The sequence below is a fragment of the Pristiophorus japonicus genome, chromosome 7 (assembly GCF_044704955.1).
Source record: "Pristiophorus japonicus isolate sPriJap1 chromosome 7, sPriJap1.hap1, whole genome shotgun sequence".
In the NCBI taxonomy this organism is placed as follows: domain Eukaryota; kingdom Metazoa; phylum Chordata; class Chondrichthyes; family Pristiophoridae; genus Pristiophorus; species Pristiophorus japonicus.
The window spans coordinates 11,148,849-11,172,470 of record NC_091983.1 but is presented as its reverse complement, the minus strand read 5'-3'; the positions used below and the strand labels follow the sequence as shown (position 1 = coordinate 11,172,470).

Below are 23,622 nucleotides of genomic sequence, written 5' to 3'. Positions count from 1 at the left end.
AGTACTGCCCCTCCGACAGTGCAGCGCTCCCTCAGTACTGCCCCTCCGACAGGGCAGCACATCAGTACTGCCCCTCCGACAGGGCAGCACTCCCTCAGTACTGCCCCTCCAACAGGGCAACGCTCCCTCAGTACTGCCCCTCCAACAGTGCAGCGCTCCCTCAGTACTGCCCCTCTGACAGGGCAGTGCTCCCTCAGTACTGCCCCTCTGACAGGGCAGTGCTCCCTCAGTACTGCCCCTCTGACAGTGCAGCGCTCCCTCAGTACTGCCCCTCCGACAGTGCAGGGCTCCCTCAGTACTGCCCCTCCGACACTGCAGCGCTCCCTAAGTACTGCCCCTCCGACAGTGCAGCGCTCCCTCAGTACTGCCCCTCCGACAGGGCAGCACATCAGTACTGCCCCTCCGACAGGGCAGCACTCCCTCAGTACTGCCCCTCCGACAGGGCAGCACATCAGTACTGCCCCTCCGACAGGGCAGCGCTCCCTCAGTACTGCCCCTCCGACAGTGCAGCGCTCCCTCAGTACTGCCCCTCCGACAGTGCAGCGCTCCCTAAGTACTGCCCCTCCGACAGTGCAGCGCTCCTTCAGTACTGCCCCTCCGACAGTGCAGCGCTCCCTCAGTACTGCCCCTCTGACAGTGCAGCGCTCCCTCAGTACTGCCCCTCCGACAGTGCAGCGCTCCCTCAATACTGCCCCTCCGATAGTGAAGCGCTCCCTCAGTACTGCCTCTCCGACAGGGCAGCGCTCCCTCAGTACTGCCCCTCCGACAGTGCAGCGCTCCCTCAGTACTGCCCCTCCGACAGTGCAGCGCTCCCTCAGTACTGCCCCTCCGACAGTGCGGCGCTCCCTCAGTACTGCCCCTCCGACAGTGCGGCGCTCCCTCAGTACTGCCCCTCCGACAGTGCAGCGCTCCCTCAGTACTGCCCCTCCGACAGTGCAGCGCTCCCTCAGTACTGCCCCTCCGACAGTGCAGCGCTCTCTCTGTACTGCCCCTCCGACAGTGCAACGCTCCCTCAGTACTGCCCCTCTGACAGGGCAACGCTCCCTCAGTACTGCCCCTCCGACAGGGCAACGCTCCCTCAGTACTGCCCCTCTGACAGTGCAGCGCGCCCGCAGTACTGCCCCTCCGATAGTGCGGCGCTCCCTCAGTACTGCCCCTCTGACAGTGCAGCGCGCCTGCAGTACTGCCCCTCCGATAGTGCGGCGCTCCCGCAGTACTGCCCCTCTGACAGTGCAGCGCGCCTGCAGTACTGCCCCTCTGACAGTGCAGCACTCCCTCAGTACTGCCCCTCCGACAGTGCAGCACTCCCTCAGTACTGCCCCTCCGACAGTGCAGCACTCCCTCAGTACTGCCCCTCTGACAGTGCAGCACTCCCTCAGTACTGCCCCTCCGACAGTGCGGCACTCCCTCAGTACTGCCCCTCCGACAGTGCAGCGCGCCCGCAGTACTGCAGTGAGTGTTGGCCTAGATTTTGTGCTCCTGTCTCTGGCATGGCGCTTGAACCCATGACCTTCTGAACCCATTTACAAATAAAACCATCTCCCTGCCTGTGGGATCCACCCTTGCTTTTCAGAACCCCATGTATCCTGACCTGCCGACGCCATCACTATTATCCAATCATGTTTCAGAGTTGCTGAATTCATCTAAATTTGCCATTGCGCCAAGCCCTGTACTTGGACTCCAAGCATTCGTATAAAAACAACTGTAACCACTCGCCCTGCATTTATAGTAAAAAATACTTTGACCCCATGAAACTAAATTTGTTAAATTGCTCCCATCGCCATCCAAAGTCCTGCTAAGTTATACCTACAGACCTGTCCGTAGTGCCCTCTGTCCCACATTGAGTTATACCCACAGACCTGTCCTCGTGCCCCAGTCCCACATTGAGTTATACCTACAGACCTGTCCCTAGTGCCCTCTGTCCCACATTGAGTTATACCCACAGACCTGTCCGTAGTGCCCTCTGTCCCACATTGAGTTATACCCACAGACCTGTCCCTAGTGCCCTCTGTCCCACATTGAGTTATACCTACAGACCTGTCCTAGTGCCCTCTGTCCCACATTGAGTTCTACCCACAGACCTGTCCGTAGTGCCCTCTGTCCCACATTGAGTTATACCCACAGACCTGTCCCTAGTGCCCTCTGTCCCACATTGAGTTATACCTACAGACCTGTCCTCGTGCCCCAGTCCCACATTGAGTTATACCTACAGACCTGTCCCTCGTGCCCCAGTCCCACATTGAGTTATACCTACAGACCTGTCCTCGTGCCACAGTCCCACATTGAGTTATACCTACAGACCTGTCCTCGTGCCCCAGTCCCACATTGAGTTATACCCACAGACCTGTCCTCGTGCCCCAGTCCCACATTGAGTTATACCTACAGACCTGTCCTCGTGCCCCAGTCCCACATTGAGTTATACCTACAGACCTGTCCCTAGTGCCCTCTGTCCCACATTGAGTTATACCCACAGACCTGTCCCTAGTGCCCCAGTCCCACATTGAGTTATACCTACAGACCTGTCCCTAGTGCCCTCTGTCCCACATTGAGTTATACCCACAGACCAGTCCTCGTGTCCCAGTCCCACATTGAGTTATACCTACAGACCTGTCCCTAGTGCCCCAGTCCCACATTGAGTTATACCTACAGACCTGTCCCTAGTGCCCTCTGTCCCACATTGAGTTATACCTACAGACCAGTCATGAAAGCCCTACCTTCCATCCCAGCCTATTCTGGCCCCACTCATCCTCCTCCCCTCATTAAACCCGGCACTAACATGAACTCTGGCAGCATCAGCTCAAGCAGCAGGTAAATAAATCTCCTAATGATTCCCACTCCAGCACTCCATCATAGGCAGTCCCTCGGAGTCGAGGATGACTTGCTTCCACTCTGATACATCCTTACTATACAGTATAAATGCACACGAGGCCCATGCTTGAGAGAAGGTCAGTCTGTGACCTGTCCTTTATTCCTTAGCACTCAAGTGCAGGAAGTGGGTGGAGCTTCCCCTTTTATACCTGAAGGTCCAGGTTAGGAGTGTCTCCCACAAGTTCACCACCTAGTGGTCATTGTTCTCACAGTGTACAACTTAGGTCAGATTATACATGGGTTACAATGCTGGTTGAATACATGACACACTCTATAAAAGTGAGTTCTCAGGTGATTGAGGAGTCCAATGTGGGACCTACAGTCTCTGTCACAGGGGCAGACAGTGGTTGAAGGAAAGGATGGTTGGGGAGCCTGGGTTGATGCACGCTCCTTCCGCTGTTTATGCTTGTTTTCTGCTTGTTCTCAGCGACGAGACTCGAGGTGCTCAGCGCCCTCCCGGATGCTCTTCCTCCACTTTGGGTGGTGTTGGGCCAGGGATTCCCAGGTGTTGGGGGGGATGTTGCACCTTGACAAGGAGGCTTTGAGGGTGTGTCCTTGAAGCGTTTTTGCTGCCCACCTGGGGCACGCTCCGCGCAGAGCGCTTTCTTTGGAAATCTCGTGTCGGGCATGCGTATAATGTGGCCCGCCCAATGGAGCTGATCGAGTGTGGTCAATGCTTCGATGCTGGGGATGTTGGCCTGAGCGAGATCACTGACGTTGGTGCATCTGTCCTGCCAATGGATTTTCAGGATCTTGTGGAGGCAGTGCTGGTGGTACTTCATCAGCGCTTTGAAGTGTCTGCTGTGTATATAGTCCATGTCTCTGAACCATATAGGAGGGTGGGTGTTATGTCTTGAAGAAAGCAATGTAACTGAGTACTATAGACGTGAGTAAGTGTGACCTTCGTCTCTTTATTCTAACTCCAGAGTACTGGTACAGCAGGGGAGGCCTGCTTATATACAGTGCTCCAACAGATATTGGTGGTGGTAGAGTGCTGGTTACATAGGGTTACATACATAACATCACTCCCTCCCAAAGTCAATAGTACACTTATTTATAGGGTGAGACGATCTGGGGCTTTCCGCTCCCTAGTCAATCGTCTCGGTACAAATGCAGGTGCAGGTGAGTTGGTTGGGCCTTCGCTGGGCTGCTGCGCAGCTGACCTTGCTGTGCTACTGAGGATGATGAGTTCAGCTTCGTGGTCAACTGTGATGTCGGTTGCCACTTGTGTGTGTGTCGGAGGGTCGAAGTTGGTGGTGTCCTCTTCAGGTTGCTTGTGGCTGTCTGTGAATCACAGTTTGGTTTGGTCCAAATGCTTTCTGCAAGTTAGTCCATTTGCGAGTTTGACCTGAAACACCCTACTCCCTTCTTTGGCTATGACCGTGCCAGCAATCCATTTGGGACCATGTCCATAGTTGAGTACAAATACAGGGTCATTGATTTCAATATCACGTGACAAGTTTGCGCGATCATGGTACATGCTTTGTTGATGCCGCCTGCCCTCAACATGATCATGGAGATCAGGGTGGACAAGAGAGAGCCTTGTTTTGAGCGCTCTTTTCATGGGCAGCTCGGCTTGGGGAACCCCGGTGAGCGAGTGGGGTTTTTTGGGGTAGCTGAGAAGGACTCGGGACAGACGGGTCTGCAGGGAGCCTTCCGACACGCATTTCAAGCTTTGCTTAATAGTTTGGACTGCCCATTCTGCCTGGCCGTTAGATGCAGGCTTGAACGGGGCAGATGTGACGTGCTTGATCCCATTGCGGGTCATGAATTCCTTGAATTCAGCGCTGGTGAAGCACGGCCCATTGTTGCTGACAAGGACATCAGGCAAGCCGTGCGTGGCAAACATGGCTCGTAGGCTTTCGATGGTGGCAGTGGACGTACTTACAGACATTATTACACACTCGATCCATTTTGAATAAGCATCCACAACAACCAAAAATATTTTGCCTAGGAACGGGCCAGCAAAGTCAACGTGGATCCTAGACCACGGTTTGGAGGGCCATGACCACAAACTTAGCGGTGCCTCCCTGGGTGCATTGCTCACTTGGGAGCAAGTGTTGCATTGGCGCACGCAAGACTCCAAATCTGAGTCGATGCCGGGCCACCACACATGGGATCTGGCTCTAGATTTCATCATTACTGTACCTGGGTGGATACTGTGTAGGTCGCGTATAAACATTTCCCTGCCTTTCTTAGGAAAAACCACGTGATTACTCCACAAAAGACAGTCCGCCTGTATGGACATTTCATCTTTGCGTCGCTGGAACGGCTTGATCTCTTCTTGCATCTCCGCTGGAGGACAAGTTTTTTACAAGGGACAGTAAAGGACCCTGGCTGGTCCAGGTCCTGATCTGGCGGGCTGTAACGGGTGACTTTTCATTTTCAAATGCATCCATCACCAAGAGCAAGTCTGCAGGCTGTGATATTTCCACCCCGGCGGTGGGCAATGGTAGCTGACTGAGGGTGTCAGCGCAGTTCTCTGTGTCTGACCTGTGGCGAATTACATAGTTATATGCAGACAGCGTGAGCACCCATCTTTGGATGCGAGCAGAGGCATTGGTGTTGATGCCTTTGTTCTCTGAGAATAGCGATATGAGCGGCTTATGGTCAGTTTCTAACTTGAACTTAAGCTCAAACAGATACTGGTGCATTTTCTTTACCCCATAAACGCATGCCAGAGCTTCTTTTTCAATCTTGCTGTAGGCCCTTTCAGCCTTGGACAAGCTCCTGGACGCATAAGCGACCGGTTGCAATGTTCCCGTTTGCTTGTTGTAACACACACCCAACTCCGTACGAAGACACATCGCAAGCTAGCACTAAACATTTACAAGGATTATACAGGACAAGCAGTTTGTTGGAACATAACAGATTTTGGGCTTTCTCAAAAGCTGTCGCTTGTGATTTCCCCATACCCAGTCATCTCCCTTGCGTAGCAACATGTGTAGAGGTTCTATCAAGGTGCTTAGCCCGGGTAGGAAATTACCAAAATAATTGAGGAGTCCCAGGAACGATCGGAGCTACATCACGTTCTGTGGTCTCGGCGCGTTCTTGATGGCCTCCGTCTTGGCGTCGGTGGGTCTAATGCCGTCTGCCGCGATTCTTCTCCCTGGGAACTCGACCTCTGGTGCCAGGAAAACCCACTTTGAGCGTTTCAACCTGAGTCCCACACGATCTAGCCGACTTAGAACCTCTTCCAGGTTCTGCAAGTGTTCGATGGTGACCCAACCTGTGACCAATATGTCGTCCTGGAAAACCACGGTGCGCGGATCCGACTTTAGCAGACTCTCCATGTTCCTTTGGAAAAATAGCCGTGGCTGATCGAATCCCAAACAGGCATCTATTGTAGATGAACAGACCTTTGTGCGTGTTGATGCAGGTGAGGCCTTTCGAAGATTCTGCCAGATCCCACGTCATGTAGGCCGAGGTCAGGTCTAACTTGATGAATGTCTTTCCTCCTGCCAGTGTCACAAATAGGTTATCTGCCTTGGGTAGTGGATATTGGTCCTGCAGCAAAAAATGGTTAATCGTTACTTTATAGTCCCCACAAATTCTGACCGTGCCATCGCCCTTCAGAACCGGAACAATCGGACTGGCCCATTCGTTGAACTCCACTGGCGCGACGATGCACTCTCATTGCAGCCTGTCTAGCTCGATCTCCTCTTTCTCTCGCATCATATATGAAACTACCCGTGCCTTGTGGTGAATGGGTCGTGTACCGGGAACCAAGTGGATCAGCACATTTGACTCTGAGAAATTTCCGATGCTTGGCTCAAACAACAACAGAAACTTGCTCAGAACCTGGGCACATGAGGCGTCGTTAATGGATGAAAGCGCTCGGATGTCGTCCCAGTTCCAGCGGATTTTTCCCAGCCAGCTCCTGCCGAACAGTGTGGGGCCATCTCCTGGTACAATCCATAGTGGTAGTTCGTGCACTGCTGCATCATAGGAGACTTTTACTGCTGCACTGCCAATTACAGGGATCAGCTCTTTAGTGTAAGTTCTCAGCTTGGTATGAATAGGGCTCAGCTTGGGTCTGTGTGCCTTGTTGCACCACAGCCTGTCGAAGGCCTTTTTGCTCATTATGGACTGACTCGCACCCGTGTCCAGTTCCATGGATACTGGAATTCCGTTCAGTTCAACTTTTAACATGATCGGTGGACATTTCGTGGTGAAGGTGTGTACCCCATACACTTCTGCCTCCTTGGTTTGAGTCTCTAGTTCAGTTTGATTCGCCATGGATCGGTCTTCCTCTGCAACGTGTTGGTTTGCAGGGTTTCCAGCTCATCTGCACATTCGCTGGAGATGTCCCATTGTTCCACAGCCTTTGCACACATAGTGTTTGAAGCGGCATTGATGGGCTCGATGATCAGTTCCACAGCGCCAACAAGGTGTCAATTGCCTCGCATTAACGCTTGATGGCGGACTCTGAGTCATCTGAGGTCGTGCAGCTGCAGGTGTGTACGTTCTGCCATATGCATTCCTGCCTGAAAACAACGTTACTTTGTGTACAGTGCTTGCCGATGCATCTTTATGCTGCGAAATTTGTTTGGTGTTATCGCTGGTGGACATAAATGCCTGGGCTATCGTTATGGCTTTGCTCAGGTTCGGTGTTTCAACAGTCAATAATTTGCAAAGGATAACCTCATGGCCAATGCCAAGCACAAAAAGTCTCTTAGCATTTGCTCCAGAAATCCACTGAATTCGCAATGTCCTGCAAGGCGCCTTAGTTCAGCGATGTAGCTCGCCACTTCCTGGCCTTCAGACCGTTGACATGTGTAAAATCGATATCTTGCCATCAGAACGCTTTCCTTTGGATTTAGGTGCTCCTGGACCAGCGTACATTGTTCTTCAGATGATTTTGTTGTTGGTTTCACCGGAGCAAGAAGATTCTTCATGAGGCCATAGGTTGTTGCCCCGCAGACGGTGAGGAGGATCGCCCTTCGTTTGGCAGCGTTCTCTTTCCCTTCCAGCTCGTTGGTCACGAAGTATTGGTCGAGTCGCTCCAGGAAGGCCTCCCAATCATCCCCTTCTGAGAATTTCTCCAGGATGCCAACAGTTCTCTGCATTTTCACGTGATGGTTCGTTATCTCGTCGCCAGTTGTTATGTCTTGAACAAAGCAATGTAACTGAGTACTGTAGACGTAAGTAAGTGTGACCTTAATCTCTTTATTCTAACTCCAGAGTACTGGTACAGCATGGGAGGCCTGCTTTTATACAGTGCTCCCAAGGGATGCTGGGATCCCTTGGGACCCCAACAGATACACCCTCTGGTGGCGGTAGAGTGCTGGTTACATAGGGTTGCATACGTAACTGCAGGTATCACTACTGCCCTGTAGACCATGAGCTTGGTGGCGGACTTGAGGTCCTGGTCTTCAAATGCTCTCTTCCTCAGGCAACTGAAGGCTGTGTCTATGTCTATTCTATGTCTATGTCTGCACTGGCGCACTGGAGGCGGTGTTGGACCTCGTCATCGATGTCTGCTCTTGCTGATAGTAGGCTCCTGAGGTATGGAAAGTGGTCCACGTTGTCCAAGGCTGAGCCGTGGATTTTGATAATCGGGGGGGCATGCTGTGTGGTGGGGTCAGGTTGGTGGAGGACCTTTGTCTTATGGATGTTTAGAGTAAGGCCCAAGCTCTCGTACGCCTCAGTGAACTCCAAGCCATCGTCCAGCACTAATTATCCAATCACAGATCTCCTGTATTTGCAGAAAAAGGAATGACTGTAAAATCAGGTGTATAAATTGCCTGCCTCTATAAATTACTTCCTGACTTTTACAGTCCCTATGAATTTAAAACAAACTTAAATTTTTTTATATCTGGAGTATTGAGAAGCAGTCAGTTTGTGAGCTATTGCGCTAACTTTACAGTGTGGAACTAGTTGAAAACAGATTATAATATTTAACAGCTACATTTAATTGGTATCTATAAATTGGAAATAAATCTTATTCTTAAATTGATTAATTTATTGATCAAGGGAGGGGCTGGAGTCGGTGACCTCTCTTCATGGGAGGGGCTGGAGTCTGTGTTGTTCCTCTTGTTTTTCCAGGTGGCTAACTTCGGTTTGAGTAAAATGTGTCAGAGTGAAGGCTGTGCGAATCAGTGGCCGGCATCGGCAGCGTGCGGCTCCGATTTCTACATGGCACCCGAGCTCTGGGAGGGCAGTACTCGGCCAAAGTGGACATCTTCGCCCTCGATCATGCTCTGGGCCATGATCGGGAGGATCACCTTTAGAGATGCTGAGTCCAAGAAGGAACTGCTGGGTAAGCAAGTGTCCATCGGGGGGGCGGTGGGAGAGGTCAGGCCTCCCGAGGCACACCAGGTGCTACCCTCGCTTGGAATAGTGCCCTTCCATCTCTGGAAGCTGGCTTTTAATCCAATTGAAAGTGATGGATGGGAGTCTCTTCCCGTCTCTGAGTATAGCTCTTTCTATTCTGTTCCAACAATGGACCTCAACAGGAACACCAACTACAGCAAGAGTATCTTTCCATTCCTCGCACCAACCGTCCTATTGGCCTCCCTGAGCGAGTGGCATTTTCAGATTTGGGCCACTTTTTTGAGCAGCGACCCACACAGCCTCTGAGTCTGGCCAGCTCATCCGGTGTAGAGCCATTGCAGACCGAGCAGCCTCTCGGCCGATCAGTCTGAGCTGAATCTATGGCCAGATGCTAGAGGTGAAGAGACAAGGGTCTAAGGCACGACCATAGTGTTGTGTATGCAATAACTCGATAGACTGAATACTGTAAACTCCGAACAGGTACAAAACTGGCTCTACTTTATTAGGGCCCAAAGTGATCACATTACGTGATGGCTTGCCTTTTATACCTGAGCCGCGCACACGTGCGTACAGCCCAATGACCTCCGACAGTGGCGACACCTGGTGGCTAGTAAACCCAAGCATACATACATGACAATATCCCCCGTTAAAATATTAGTAATGGTCTTTTTACAAATTGAGACGGTCCGGGACTTTCCGCTCCTGAGTTGAACGTCTCAGTTCAACTCCAGCCTTGTGCGAGTGTTCTGAGTCTGTTATGACTGGGGGCTGGGTCCGATCTGATGGGAGTGGCAATGACCATGTCAGGGATTGAAAGTCCAGATTCATCGATGACAGCGGAGTCCTCTGATGACTGAGGGTAGGTTGGTTGGTCACTGTGTCTTCCTCCGACTGTTCCGGTTCATCCGTGTGCCTCAGCTTTATCTGATCAACATGTTTCCTGCATGTTTGCCCATTCTTGAGCTTGGCGATAAACACTCTGTTATCTTCCTTGGCCGTAACAGTACCGGCGATCTACTTGGGACCTTGACCATAATTCAGTACATACACAGGATCATTGATAGAAATGTCGCATGACATAGTAGCGTGATCATGATATTCTTGCTGACTTTGATATCTGTATTTGAAACGATTATTCAAGACAGGGTGGACAAGAGAGAGCCTGGTCTTGAGACTTCTCTTCATCAATAGTTCAGCAGGGGAGACCCCGGTAAGCATACGGCGTCTTGTCCTGTAAGTAAGCAATATGCATGACAAGCAAGTTTGCAGTGATTATAGAAACATAGGTGCAGGAGAAGGCCATTCGACTCTTCGAGCCTGCACCACCATTCAATAAGATCATGGCTGATCATTCCCTCAGTACCCCTTTCCTGCTTTCTCTCCATACCCCTTGATCCCTTTAGCCGTAAGGGCCATATCTAACTCCCTCTTGAATACATCCAACGAACTAGCATCAACAACTCTCTGCAGTAGGGAATTCTACAGTTTAACAACTCTGAGTGAAGAAGTTTCTCCTCATCTCAGTCCTAAATGGCTTACCTCTTATCCTTATACTGTGTTCCCCAACATCAGGAACATTATTCCTGCATCTAACCTGTCCAGTCCTGTCAGAATTTTATATGTTTCTATGAGATCCCCTCTCATCCTTCTAAACTCCAGTGAATACAGGCCCAGTCGAACTAGTCTCTCTTCATATGTTAGTCCTGCCATCCTGGGAATCAGTCTGGTGAACCTTCGCTGCACTCCCACAATAGCAAGAATGTCCTTCCTCAGATTAGGAGAGCAAAACTGAACACAATATTCCAGGTGAGGCCTCACTAAGGCCCTGTACAACTGCAGTAAGACCTCCCTGCTCCTATACTCAAATCCCCTAGCTATGAAGACCAATATACTATTTGCCTTATTCACCGCCTGCTGAACCTGCATGCCAACCTTCAATGACTGATGTACCATGACACCCAGGTCTTGTTGCATCTCCCCTTTTCCTAATCTGCCGCCATTCAGATAATATTCTGCCTTCGTGTTTTTGCCACCAAAGTGGATAACCTCACATTTATCCACATTATACTGCATTTGCCCACTCACCTAACCTGTCCAAGTCACCCTGCAGCCTCTTAGCATCCTCCTTACAGCTCACACCGCCACCCAGCTTAGTGCCATCTGCAAACTTGGAGATATTACACTCTATTCCTTCATCCAAATCATTGATGTATATTGTAAAGAGCTGGGGTCCCAGCACTGAACCCTGCGGCACCCCACTAGTCACTGCCTGCCATTCTGAAAAGGATCTGTTTATCCCGACTCTCTGCTTCCTATCTGCCAACCAGTTCTCTATCCACGTCAGTACATTACCAATATCATGTGCTTTAATTTTTCACACCAATCTCTTGTGTGGGACCTTGTCAAAAGCCTTTTGAAAGTCCAAATACACCACATCCACTGGTTCTCCCCTGTCCAGTCTACTAGTTACATCCTCAAAAAATTCTAGAAGATTCATCAAGCATGATTTCCCTTTCATAAATCCATGCTGACTTGGACCGATCCTGTCACTGTTTTCCAAATGCGCTGCTATTTCATCTTTACTAATTGATTCCAACATTTTCCCCACTACTGATATCAGGCTAACCGGTCTATAATTCCTCGTTTTCTCTCTCCCTCCTCTCTTAAAAAGTGATGTTACATTAGCTACTCTCCAGTCTATAGGAACTGATCCAAAGTCGATAGACTGCTGGAAAATGATCACCAATGCATCCACTATTTCTAGGGCCACTTCCTTAAGTACTCTGGGATGCAGACTATCAGGCCCTGGGGATTTATCGGCCTTCAATCCCATCAATTTCCCGAACACAATTTCCTGACTAATAAGGATTTCCTTCAGTTCCTCCTTCTCACTAGACCCTCGCTCCCCTAGTATTTCCGGGAGGTTATTTGTGTCTTCCTTCATGAAGACAGAACCAAAGTATTTGTTCAATTGGTCTGCCATTTCTTTGTTCCCCATTATAAATGTTGGAAAGTGTGAGGTCATGCACTCTGGCAAAAAAAAATCAAAGAGCAAGTTATTATTTAAATGAAGAAAGATTGCAAAGTGCTGCTGTACAGCGGGACCTGGGGGTACTTGTGCATGAAACACAAAAGGTTAGTATGCAGGTACAGCAAGTGACCAGGCAGGCCAATGGAATCTTGGCCTTTATTGCAAAGGGGATGGAGTATAAAAGCAGGGAAGTCTTGCTACAGTTGTACAGGGTATTAGTGAGGCCACACCTGGAATACTGCGTACAGTTTTGTTTCCATATTTACGAAAGGATATACTTGTTTTGGAGGCAGTTCAGAGAAGGTTCACTAGGTTAATTCCAGAGATAGGGGGTTGACTTATGAGGAAAGGTTGAGTAGGTTGGAATTCTACTCATTAGAATGCAGAAGAATGAGAGGTGATCTTATCGAAACATATAAGATTATGAGGGGGCTTGACAAGTGGATGCAGAGAGGATGTTTCCACTGATAGGGGAGACTAGAACTAGAGGGCATGATCTTAGAATAAGGGGCCGCCCATTTAAAACTGAGATGAGGAGAAATTTCTTCTCTCAGAGGGTTGTAAATCTGTGGAATTCGCTGCCTCAGAGAGCTGTGGAAGCTGGAACATTGAATAAATTTAAGACAGAAATACAGTTTCTTAAATGATAAGAGGATAAGGGGTTATGGAGAACGGGCAGGGAAGTGGAGCTGAGTCCATGATCGGATCAGCCATGATCGTATTAAATGGCGGAGCAGGCTCGAGGGGCCCTATGGTCTACTCCTGCTCCTATTTTTTATGTTCTTATATCTCCCCAGTGGAGTGGGTACAAGGAATTCTCCTGAGGTTTGATGGCTGGTGTGGTCCCGGTGGGTTTCAGTCTACCTCAGTTTGCGGCTGATTTTGTGAGTGCTTAATGCTAACCGTACATCTCCGCCTAATGTCCTGAAACCACACTGCCCCGAGATCCTGATCAGCCCACCGTCAGGAAATTCAAGTCGCTTTACAAAAGCGCCTTTCCTGCTGAGCATGCAGTGTAAAAACAACAGCAGTTGCAACCTACGATCTGTGGAGAGGCAATGCTGGGAGGTGAGGCTTCACGTTGATATAGGACCGGGATGGAGCCAGGCTCTGAGTACGACCACACTTAATTCTCGCGGTTCCTGTTGGAAAGCGAACCTGGGTTCCAAGAAGCATCACCTGGCTCCCTCTTCATCTGCACAGTCGTATCACAAGGGGCAGGGGTTAGGCTTTGATTGAAGGGGAGAGATTATTGGGAGCCTTTGGTCACTGCCTGACTCCAGTCATGCTGAGTCTGAATTTATCATCATCGGCGGTCCCTCGTATCAGGATGACTTGCTTCCAGCCAAAAAGGGATGAGCTCACAGGTGTTTCAATGAAGGACCTAATATTCCGGATCCCGAACTACATTCTGAAGGGTGGAAGATGTCTGTGCGTGGATTTTATTTAACGTGGGGTGGCCGTTGAACACCAGCCACCACACGGGCTTGACAGAGCGAGGTCTTGGTCCAGTGGCAAGGATTAATCAAGACGACTGGAGACCAGCTCTGCTGCACGGACCTAGTGCGCACACATATCGCAGTGTGGGCTAGGCCCGTGCTGACCCTGGGCCCTCGCCTCTTCTGGGCCCCGATCACATCGCTCCACGGTCACTCGCCACTCCTGCTGCACCTGCCACGCTCCAATCACCAACCTGGACCTTGATGATGTCCAATCCAGTCACCCTCTTCGTTGCCGTTGCCCTCTGAATTACCTGTATGTTGACCCCACCTACCAGAATATACATCAACAAGTAAAACAGCCTCCCCTTCTATCACCAGTGAAAAGCTGAAAGCTATTTTATTAAGGCTGCATCTATTTGCACTAACTAAATTGAAGCCGTTTCTCTGATTGGTTCTCCATTTTCACATGACCTATTGCTGATTGGTCCCTTTGGAGGATAAGCCACACCCTGAAGTTCCTCTGGAATGTGTAACTGGAACCGCACAGCCCAAGTTCTGATTGACTTCCCAATTTGTAATTTGATCCATTTTGACTTCAGAGGCCACAGAGGATAGATCTCCCCAAATGGCACTAGTTCCAGCCGAAGTCCCTTACCCCAGCGCAAGTGCTGCCTCCCCCAGCCGAAGTCCCTTACCCCAGCGCAAGTGCTGCCTCCTCCAGCCGAAGTCCCTTACCCCAGCGCAAGTGCTGCCTCCCCCAGCCGAAGTCCCTTACCCCAGCGCAAGTGCTGCCTCCCCCAGCCGAAGTCCCTTACCCCAGCGCAAGTGCTGCCTCCCCCAGCCGAAGTCCCTTACCCCAGCACAAGTGTTACCTCCCCCAGCCGAAGTCCCTTACCCCAGCGCAAGACCTTACCGAAACCCCCTGCCTGCCATAGATGGGGCATTGCGTGTGGATTGTTAATAGGTTTATTGGGTTTAAAGTGAATAGTGACAGTGTTGTGACTTCTGGATTTCATCCACCCCAACGATGTCCCTTGTAACACATGCACTGAGCTTGCATGCACCAGGGGGTTGGAAGAAAATGATCCGTCTTCCCTGAGTTCCCTCTCTCCCCTTCAAGCCCCCACCCCGCCCACCCAGGCTTTCTCTATCGGCCGGCAGGCTCTCTCACTCTCCCTCCCCGCCCACCCCCCGCAGGCTCTCTTTCTCTCTTCCCCCCCAAGCTCACTCTCTCTCTCTCTCCCCCCCAGCTCTCTCTCTCTCTCTCCCTCAAAGCTCTCTCTCTTCCCCCCCAAGCTCGCTCTCTCTCTCTCCCCCCCAGCTCTCTCTCTCTCTCTCTCCCCCTCAAAGCTCTCTCTCTACCCCCCCAAGCTCTCTCTCTACCCCCCCAAGCTCTCTTTTTCTCTCTCTACCTCCCCCAAGCTCGCTCTTTCTCTCTCTTCCCCATCCCCCTGCAAGCTCACTCTCTCTCTCCCCCCCCCCCAAGTTCTCTCTCTCCACCCCCCCAGCTCACTCGCTCTCTCTCTCTCTCTCTCTCTCTCTCTCCCAAGCTCTCTCTCTCTCCCCCGCAAGCTCGCTCACTTGCTCTCTCTCCCCTCCAAGCTCTCGCTCTCTTTCCCCCCCAGCTCTCTCTCTCCCCCCAAAGGTCTCTCTTTCTACCCCCCAAGCTCTCACTCTCTCTCTCCCCCAACCCCCAGCCTCCCAAGCTCTATCTCTCTCTCTCTCTCTCTCCCCCCCAAACTCACGCTCTCCCTCATCAACCCCCCAGTGCTCTCTATCTCTCTTCCCACCCCCCGCCCCAGCACTGTCTCTCTCTCTCTCTCCCCCCTCCCCAGCTCACCCTCTCTCACCTCAAGCTCTCTTTCTCTCTCTCTCCCAAGCTTTTTCACTCTCTCTCTTCCTCCCAAGCTCTCTCTCTCTCTTCCCCCTAAGCTCTCTCTCTCTCTCTCTCCCCCAAGCTCTCTCTCTCTCTCCCCCAAAGCTCTCTCTCTCTCTTCCCCCCAAGCTCTCTCTCTCTCTCTCTCTCCCCCAAGCTCTCTCTCCCCCTAGCTCTCTCTCTCCCCCAAAGCTCTCTCACTCGCTCTCTCTCCCCCCAAGCTCGCTCTCTCCCCCAAGCTCGCTCTCTCTTTCCCCTCCAAGCTCTCGCTCTCTCTCTCCCCCCAAGCTCTCTCTCTCACTTCCCACCAGGCTCTCTCTCTCTCTCCCCCCAGGTTCTCTCTCTCTCTCTCTCTCTCTCTCTCTCTCTCCCCCAAGCTCGCTCTCTCCCCCAAGCTTGCTCTCTCTCTCCCCCCAAGCACTCTCACTCTCTCTCACCAACGCCCCAGCGCTCTCTCTCTCTCCCCCCCCAAGCTCTCTCTCTCTCCCCCCAAGCTCTCTCTCTCTCTCTCTCCCTCCAAGTTCTCTCTCTCTCTCTCTTCCCCCTACAAGCTCTCTCTCTCTCTTCCCCCTACAAGCTCTCTCTCTCTCTCCCCCAGCTCTCTCTCTCTCTCCCCCCAGCTCTCTCTCTCTCCCCCCAAGTTCTTTCTCTCTCTCTTCCCCCCAAGCTCTCTCTCTCTCTTCCCCCCAAGCTCTCTCTCTCTCCCCAGCGCTCTCTCTCTCCCCCCAAGTTCTCTCTCTCTCTCTCTCTCTCTCTCTCTCCCCCCAAGCTCGCTCTCTCCCCCAAGCTTGCTCTCTCTCTCCCCCCCAAGCACAATCTCTCTCCCCCCAAGCACTCTCACTCTCTCTCTCACCAACCCCCTAGCGCTCTCTCTCTCTCCCTCCACAAGCTCTCTCTCTCTCTCCCCCCCAGCTCTCTCTCTCTCTCCCCCCAAGCTCTCTCTCTCTCCCCCCCCAAGCTCTCTCTCTCTCTCTCTCTCTCTGTCCAAGCTCTCTCTCTCCAAGCTCTCCCTCTCTCTCCCCCAAGCTCTCCCTCTCCCCCCAAGCTCTCGCTCTCTTCCCCAAGCTCTCTCTCTCCCTCTCTCCCCCAAGCTCTCGCTCTCGCTCTCTTCCCCAAGCTCTCTCTCTCCCCCAAGCTCTCCCTCTCTCTCTCTCTCCCCAAGCTCTCTCCCCCCAGCCCCAAGCTCGCTCTCTCTTTCTCCCCCCAAGCCCGCGCTCTCTCTCCCCCCCAGCTCGCTCTCTCTCTCTTTCTGCCTCCCAGCTCGCTCTCTCTTCCCCCCCCAGCTCGCTTTCTCTCTCTTCCCCCCCCCCAGCGCTCTCTCTCTCTCCCACAGCTCTCTCTCTCTCCCCCAGCTCTCTCTCTCTCCTCCCAGCTCTCTCTCCCCCCCCAGCTCTCTCTCCCCCCAGTTCTCTCTCTTCCCCCAGCTCTCTCTCTCTCTTTCGCCCCCCCCTCCAAGCTCTCCCTCCCCCTCCAAGCTCTCTCTCTCTCTCTCCCTCTCCTTGTGATATCTTCACAGAGCACAAGCACATACAGCTTCCAACATGGCAGGCAGCTCTCTCGGAAGCCTCCGGAAATCTGCCTGTTTCTGTTTATTATTAACCTTGCACTTGCAGTACACAATACGTCCATATCCACAGTGTGGGGCTACAAACATTACAAGTTTACAGACATTACACTTCTCCCTCCTTAATGAAGAAGTTATAATAACAAACATCATACATAACTTTCATGTTTATACATAACACAGGATATAAACTTATTTTTTTTTCCATATTTACAAATTTAACTTTACCATTTGTTTTCTGTTTCAAAGAGGATACCTTCACTCTTGAACAGAACCTTGCAAACATGGTGTTGATTTCACACTCATTCGAGGCTTATCCTGAGGAACGTTTTCCTGCACGGAATTTTTTTGATTTTTATTTGAACTCACTCTAACTTCAGGCTCTTTGTTTTCCTGACTCGGACTCAGACTTTCATTCTGATTCTCTTCTGGATTTGTTTCCAGTACATTGGATTTAGGATTTGCTACTGGTGTATCAAAACTATCTGATGAGTCAGAAATAATTGAATCATTCCCACCTTCAACTCCTTCCATGTCTGTAGGTAAAATATGATTAATATGAACAAACCTAACCTGTCCATTATCAAACACCTTTACCAAATATGTGTGAGGACCACATATCTTCACCACTCTTCCTGGTAACCACTTTAACCATTTATGGTGATGGTTCTTCACTCTCACCTTCTGGTTTAATTTCACACTTCTCTCTTTTACTCTATCTCTATCATGATTCTCTTTCTGTCTTAATTGTGTCTCTTCTACGGACTGTGCCAAATTTGGCTTTAACAATGAGAATCTGGTTCGTGGCTGTCATATGAGAAACAACTCTGCTGGTGTTCTACCAGTAGTTATATGAGGAGTATTTTGATATGTAATCAAAAAATTAGCCAATTTGTGATCCAATGACAACTGTCGTTTCCTTGGATTTGGATCTAACATTTATTTTATGAGGGCACGTTTTACAATTTGTACAGTGCGCTCTGCTGCACCATTCGAAGCAGGATGGTATGGTGGAACCTTGGTACGTTTCACACCATTTTTGCTCGTGAATTGTGCAAATTCTTCTGAATGAAATTGTGGTCCATTATCTGAAACAATCTCTTCAGGGAGGCCAAATGAAGAAAATAATTTTTGTAAAATATCCAATGTTTTATTGTTGTTATTTTCCACATTGGAAACATCTCAACCCACTTCGAATGACTATCAATCACAATGAACAATTGTTGTCCTTCTAACTCAGCAAAATCAATATGTAGCCTTTGCCATACCCTGGGAGGCCATTTCCATGGCTGTAATGGTACTGGTGGTGGTTGCTTGCTTACCGATTGACATGTCGTACACTGACTCACGATGTACTCTATATCTTTATCAAGACTTGGCCACCATAAATAACTGCGTGCAAAACTCTTGGTCAAAGACATTCCCAGGTGCTGGTCATGGAGGTCTCCTAATAATTTAGACCTGAATTTATTTGGTATAACCACTCTTGCACCCCACATGATACAATCTTTATCGACTGATAATTCATTCCTATGAATGAAGAATGGATGTGTATCTTTGTCTGTAACCTGGTTTGGCCATCCATTTGTAATATATTCATACACCTTTGACATCACTGGGTCACGTTTGGTTGCTCTACCAATCTCTTCACCTGTGACTGGCAGTTCATCAATGTATGAAAAATAAAACACTTCTTCCCTATCGGGTGTAACTTGAGATGGGTAAGGCAATCTAGATGTTGCATCAGCATTACTGTGATCAGCTGATCATCTGTATTCAATATTATATGTATATGCTGACAGAATCAAAGCCCATCTCTGCATTTGGGCTGCAGCTAATGTTGGAACTGGGGACTTTAAGAACATAAGAACATAAGAATTAGGAACAGGAGTAGGCCATCTAGCCCCTCGAGCCTGCTCCGCCATTCAATAAGATCATGGCTGATCTGGCCGTGGACTCAGCTCCACTTACCCGCCCGCTCCCCGTAACCCTTAATTCCCTTATTGGACTTTGGATGGAGGATTGCTGTTAGGAGCTTATGGTCTGTAATGATGGTAAACTTACGACCATACAAGTATTTGTGAAACTTCTTGACCCCAAAAATTAATGCCAAAGCTTCCCTTTCAATTTGCGCATAATTAGTCTCACTGGCACTGAGAGTGCGTGAAGCAAAAGCAATTGGTCTCTCCTCCCCACTACTTAATACATGAGAGATTACTGCCCCAACTCCATACGGAGAGGCATCACATGCTAGCTTAATCCCCTTAGATATGTCATAGTGAACTAACATGGTGCTCTCTACCAATTTGCTTTTACACTCCTTGAATGCTACATCGCATTCTTTTGACCACTTCCAATGGGCCTGTTTTTTCAAAAGTTCATTCAGTGGATGTAATACTGTGGCCAAATTTGGTCAGAACTTCCCATAATAATTCAAAAGACCCAAAAATGAACGAAGTTCAGTGACATTCCTGGGAGTGGGTGCATTTCTGATTGCATCCAATTTTTCCATGGTCAGATGTAAACCATCTTTGTCTACTCTGTACCCTAAGTACTCCACTGAGTTTTTAAATAACTCACACTTACGAGCAGACACTCATACTCTGTGCTTCTCTAGCCATTTGAGGACTTCATTCAATATGTTATTGTAAATTTGCCTATTTGGTGCTGAAATTAGTATGTCATCCAAATAACATACTACTCCTTCAATACCTTGCAAAATCTGGTTCATCACCCCTTGGAATATGGCGGGGGCAGAAAAGATACTCCAAACGGTAGCCTATTAAATTGATATAGGCTTAGATGAGTATTTATAGTCAAACATGACTTGGACTCCTCATCTAGTTGAAGCTGTAAGTAGGCATTCATAAGATCCAGTTTTGAAAAGATCTGACCACCTGTCAGTGTTGTGAACAAATCTTTTATATTTGGCAATGTATTGGGGACATTACCCTCTAGAACCTGGTTTACGGTTACTTTATAATCACCAGACAATCTTACCTTACCATCAGACTTAGGTACAACAACAATAAGTGTAGCCCAATTACATTGATCTATCTTGCAAATAATGTTCTCAGTCTCTAGTCTTTTGAGTTCTTGCTCAACTTTCTCCTTGAGTGCATATGGTACGGAACGTGGCTTGTAGTAAACCGATCTAGCGTCCTTCTGTACCCTGACACTCGCCTTGAAGCCTTGGATCGGACTGCCCGTTTCACAGAACACAGAAGTGTATCTAAGGGTTAAGTCATGGCAGGAGAGCTCGGTCGGGTGTTATGCTCCTCCTGTACCATGTGGGAACTCAGGGACGACTCTAGTGTCCCTGACGACTATGTGTGCAGGAAGTGTATCCACCTCCAGCTCCTGACGGTCCGCGTTGCGGAGTTGGAGCTGAGGGTGGATTCACTCTGGAGCATCCACGATGCTGAGAATGACGTGAGTATCACGTGTAGTGAGTTGGTCGTACCGCAGGGAAAGGGTCCACAGCCAGATAGGGAATGGAAGACCAACAGGAAGAGCAGTGCAAGGAAGGTAGTGCAGGAGTCCCCTGTGGTCATCCCCCTGCAAAACAGATACACTGCTTTGGGTACTGTTGAGGGGGATGACTCATCAGGGGAGGGCAGCAGCAGCCAAGTTCATGGCACCGTGGCTGGCTCTGTTGCACAGGAGGGCAGGAAAAAGAGTGGGAGAGCGATAGTGATAGGGGATTCAATTGTAAGGGGAATAGATAGGCATTTCTGCGGCCGCAACCGAGACTCCAGGATGGTATGTTGCCTCCCTGGTGCAAGGGTCAAGGATGTCTCGGAGCGGGTGCAGGACATTCTAAAAAGGGAGGGAGATCAGTCAGTTGTCGTGGTGCACATTGGTACCAACGACATAGGTAAAAAAAAGGGATGAGATCCTACGAAACGAATTTAAGGAGCTAGGAGCCAAATTAAAAAGTAGGACCTCAAAAGTAGTAATCTCGGGATTGCTACCAGTGCCACGTGATAGTCAGAGTAGGAATCGCAGGATAGCGCAGATGAATACGTGGCTTGAGCAGTGGTGCAGCAGGGAGGGATTCAAATTCCTGGGGCATTGGAACCGGTTCTGGGGGAGGTGGGACCAGTACAAACCGGACGGTCTGCACCTGGGCAGGACAGGAACCAATGTCCTAGGGGGAGTGTTTGCTAGTGCTGTTGGGGAGGAGTTAAACTAATATGGCAGGGGGATGGGAACCAATGCAGGAAGACAGAGGGAAACAAAAAGGAGGCAAAAGCAAAAGACAGAAAGGAGATGAGGAAAAGTGGAGGGCAGAGAAACCCAAGGCAAAGAACAAAAAGGGCCATTGTACAGCAAAATTCTAAAAGGACAAAGGGTGTTAAAAAAACAAGCCTGAAGGCTTTGTGTCTTAATGCAAGGAGTATCCGCAATAAGGTGGATGAATTAACTGTGCAAATAGATGTTAACAAATATGATGTGATTGGGATTACGGAGACCTGGCTCCAGGATGATCAGGGCTGGGAACTCAACATCCAGGGGTATTCAACATTCAGGAAAGATAGAATAAAAGGAAAAGGAGGTGGGGTAGCATTGCTGGTTAAAGAGGAAATTAAAGCAATAGTTCGGAAGGACATTAGCTTGGATGATGTGGAATCTATATGGGTAGAGCTGCAGAACACCAAAGGGCAAAAAACATTAGTGGGAGTTGTGTACAGACCTCCAAACAGTAGTAGTGATGTTGGGGAGGGCATCAAACATGAAATTAGGGGTGCGTGCAATAAAGGTGCAGCAGTTATAATGGGTGACTTTAATATGCACATAGATTGGGCTAACCAAACTGGAAGCAATATGGTGGAAGAATTGGCCAGAAATAGCAGCGAACCCGGGGACTGGGAGAAATTTAGAACTCAGCAGAGGAGGACAAAGGGTTTGATTAGGGCAGGGAAAATGGAGTACGAGAAGAAGCTTGCAGGGAACATTAAGACGGATTGCAAAAGTTTCTATAGATATGTAAAGAGAAAAAGGTTAGTAAAGACAAACGTAGTCAGAATCAGGGGAAGTCATAATGGGGAACAAAGAAATGGCGGACCAATTGAACAAATACTTTGGTTCGGTATTCACTAAGGAGGACACAAACAACCTTCCGGATATAAAAGGGGTCAGAGGGTCTAGTAAGGAGGAGGAACTGAGGGAAATCCTTATTAGTCGGGAAATTGTGTTGGGGAAATTGATGGGATTGAATGCCGATAAATCCCCAGGGCCTGATGGACTGCATCCCAGAGTACTTAAGGAGGTGGCCTTGGAAATAGTGGATGCATTAACAGTCATTTTCCAACATTCCATTGACTCTGGATCAGTTCCTATGGAGCGGAGGGTAGCCAATGTAACCCCACTTTTTAAGAAGGGAGGGAGAGAGATAGCAGGGAATTATAGACCGGTCAGCCTGACATCGGTAGTGGGTAAAATGGTGGAATCAATTATTAAGGATGTCATAGCAGTGCATTTGGAAAGAGGTGATATGATAGGTCCAAGTCAGCATGGATTTGTGAAAGGGAAATCATGCTTGACAAATCTTCTGGAATTTTTTGAGGATGTTTCCAGTAGAGTGGACAAGGGAGAACCAGTTGATGTGGTATATTTGGACTTTCAGAAGGCTTTCGACAAGGTCCCACACAAGAGATTAATGTGAAAAGTTAAAGCACATGGGATTGGGGGTAGTGTGCTGACATGGATTGAGAACTGGTTGTCAGACAGGAAGCAAAGAGTAGGAGTAAATGGGGACTTTTCAGAATGGCAGGCAGTGACTAGTGGGGTACCGCAAGGTTCTGTGCTGGGGCCCCAGCTGTTTACATTGTACATTAATGATTTAGACGAGGGGATTAAATGTAGTATCTCCAAATTTGCGGATGACACTAAGTTGGGTGGCAGTGTGAGCTGCGAGGAGGATGCTATGAGACTGCAGAGCGACTTGGATAGGTTAGGTGAGTGGGCAAATGCATGGCAGATGAAGTATAATGTGGATAAATGTGAGGTTATCCACTTTGGTGGTAAAAACAGAGAGACAGACTATTATCTGAATGGTGACAGATTAGGAAAAGGGAAGGTGCAACGAGACCTGGGTGTCATGGTACATCAGTCATTGAAGGTTGGCATGCAGGTACAACAGGCGGTTAAGAAAGCATATGGCATGTTGGCCTTCATAGCGAGGGGATTTGAGTACAGGGGCAGGGAGGTGTTGCTACAATTGTACAGGGCCTTGGTGAGGCCACACCTGGAGTATTGTGTACAGTTTTGGTCTCTTAACTTGAGGAATGACATTCTTGCTATTGAGGGAGTGCAGCGAAGGTTCACCAGACTGATTCCCGGGATGGTGGGACTGACCTATCAAGAAAGACTGGATCAACTGGGCTTGTATTCACTGGAGTTCAGAAGAATGAGAGGGGACCTCATAGAAACGTTTAAAATTCTGACGGGGTTAGACAGGTTAGATGCAGAAAGAATGTTCCCAATGTTGGGGAAGTCCAGAACCAGGGGACACAGTCTAAGGATAAGGGGTAAGCCATTTAGGACTGAGATGAGGAGGAAT

General features: G+C 49.4%; 1 pseudogene; it reads left to right on the top strand.

The window, feature by feature from the left end:
• Positions 1–9,450, top strand: part of LOC139267006 (serine/threonine-protein kinase PDIK1L-like) — a 29,081-nt pseudogene extending 19,631 nt beyond the window's left edge.
• The last annotated feature ends 14,172 nt before the right edge of the window (positions 9,451–23,622 follow it).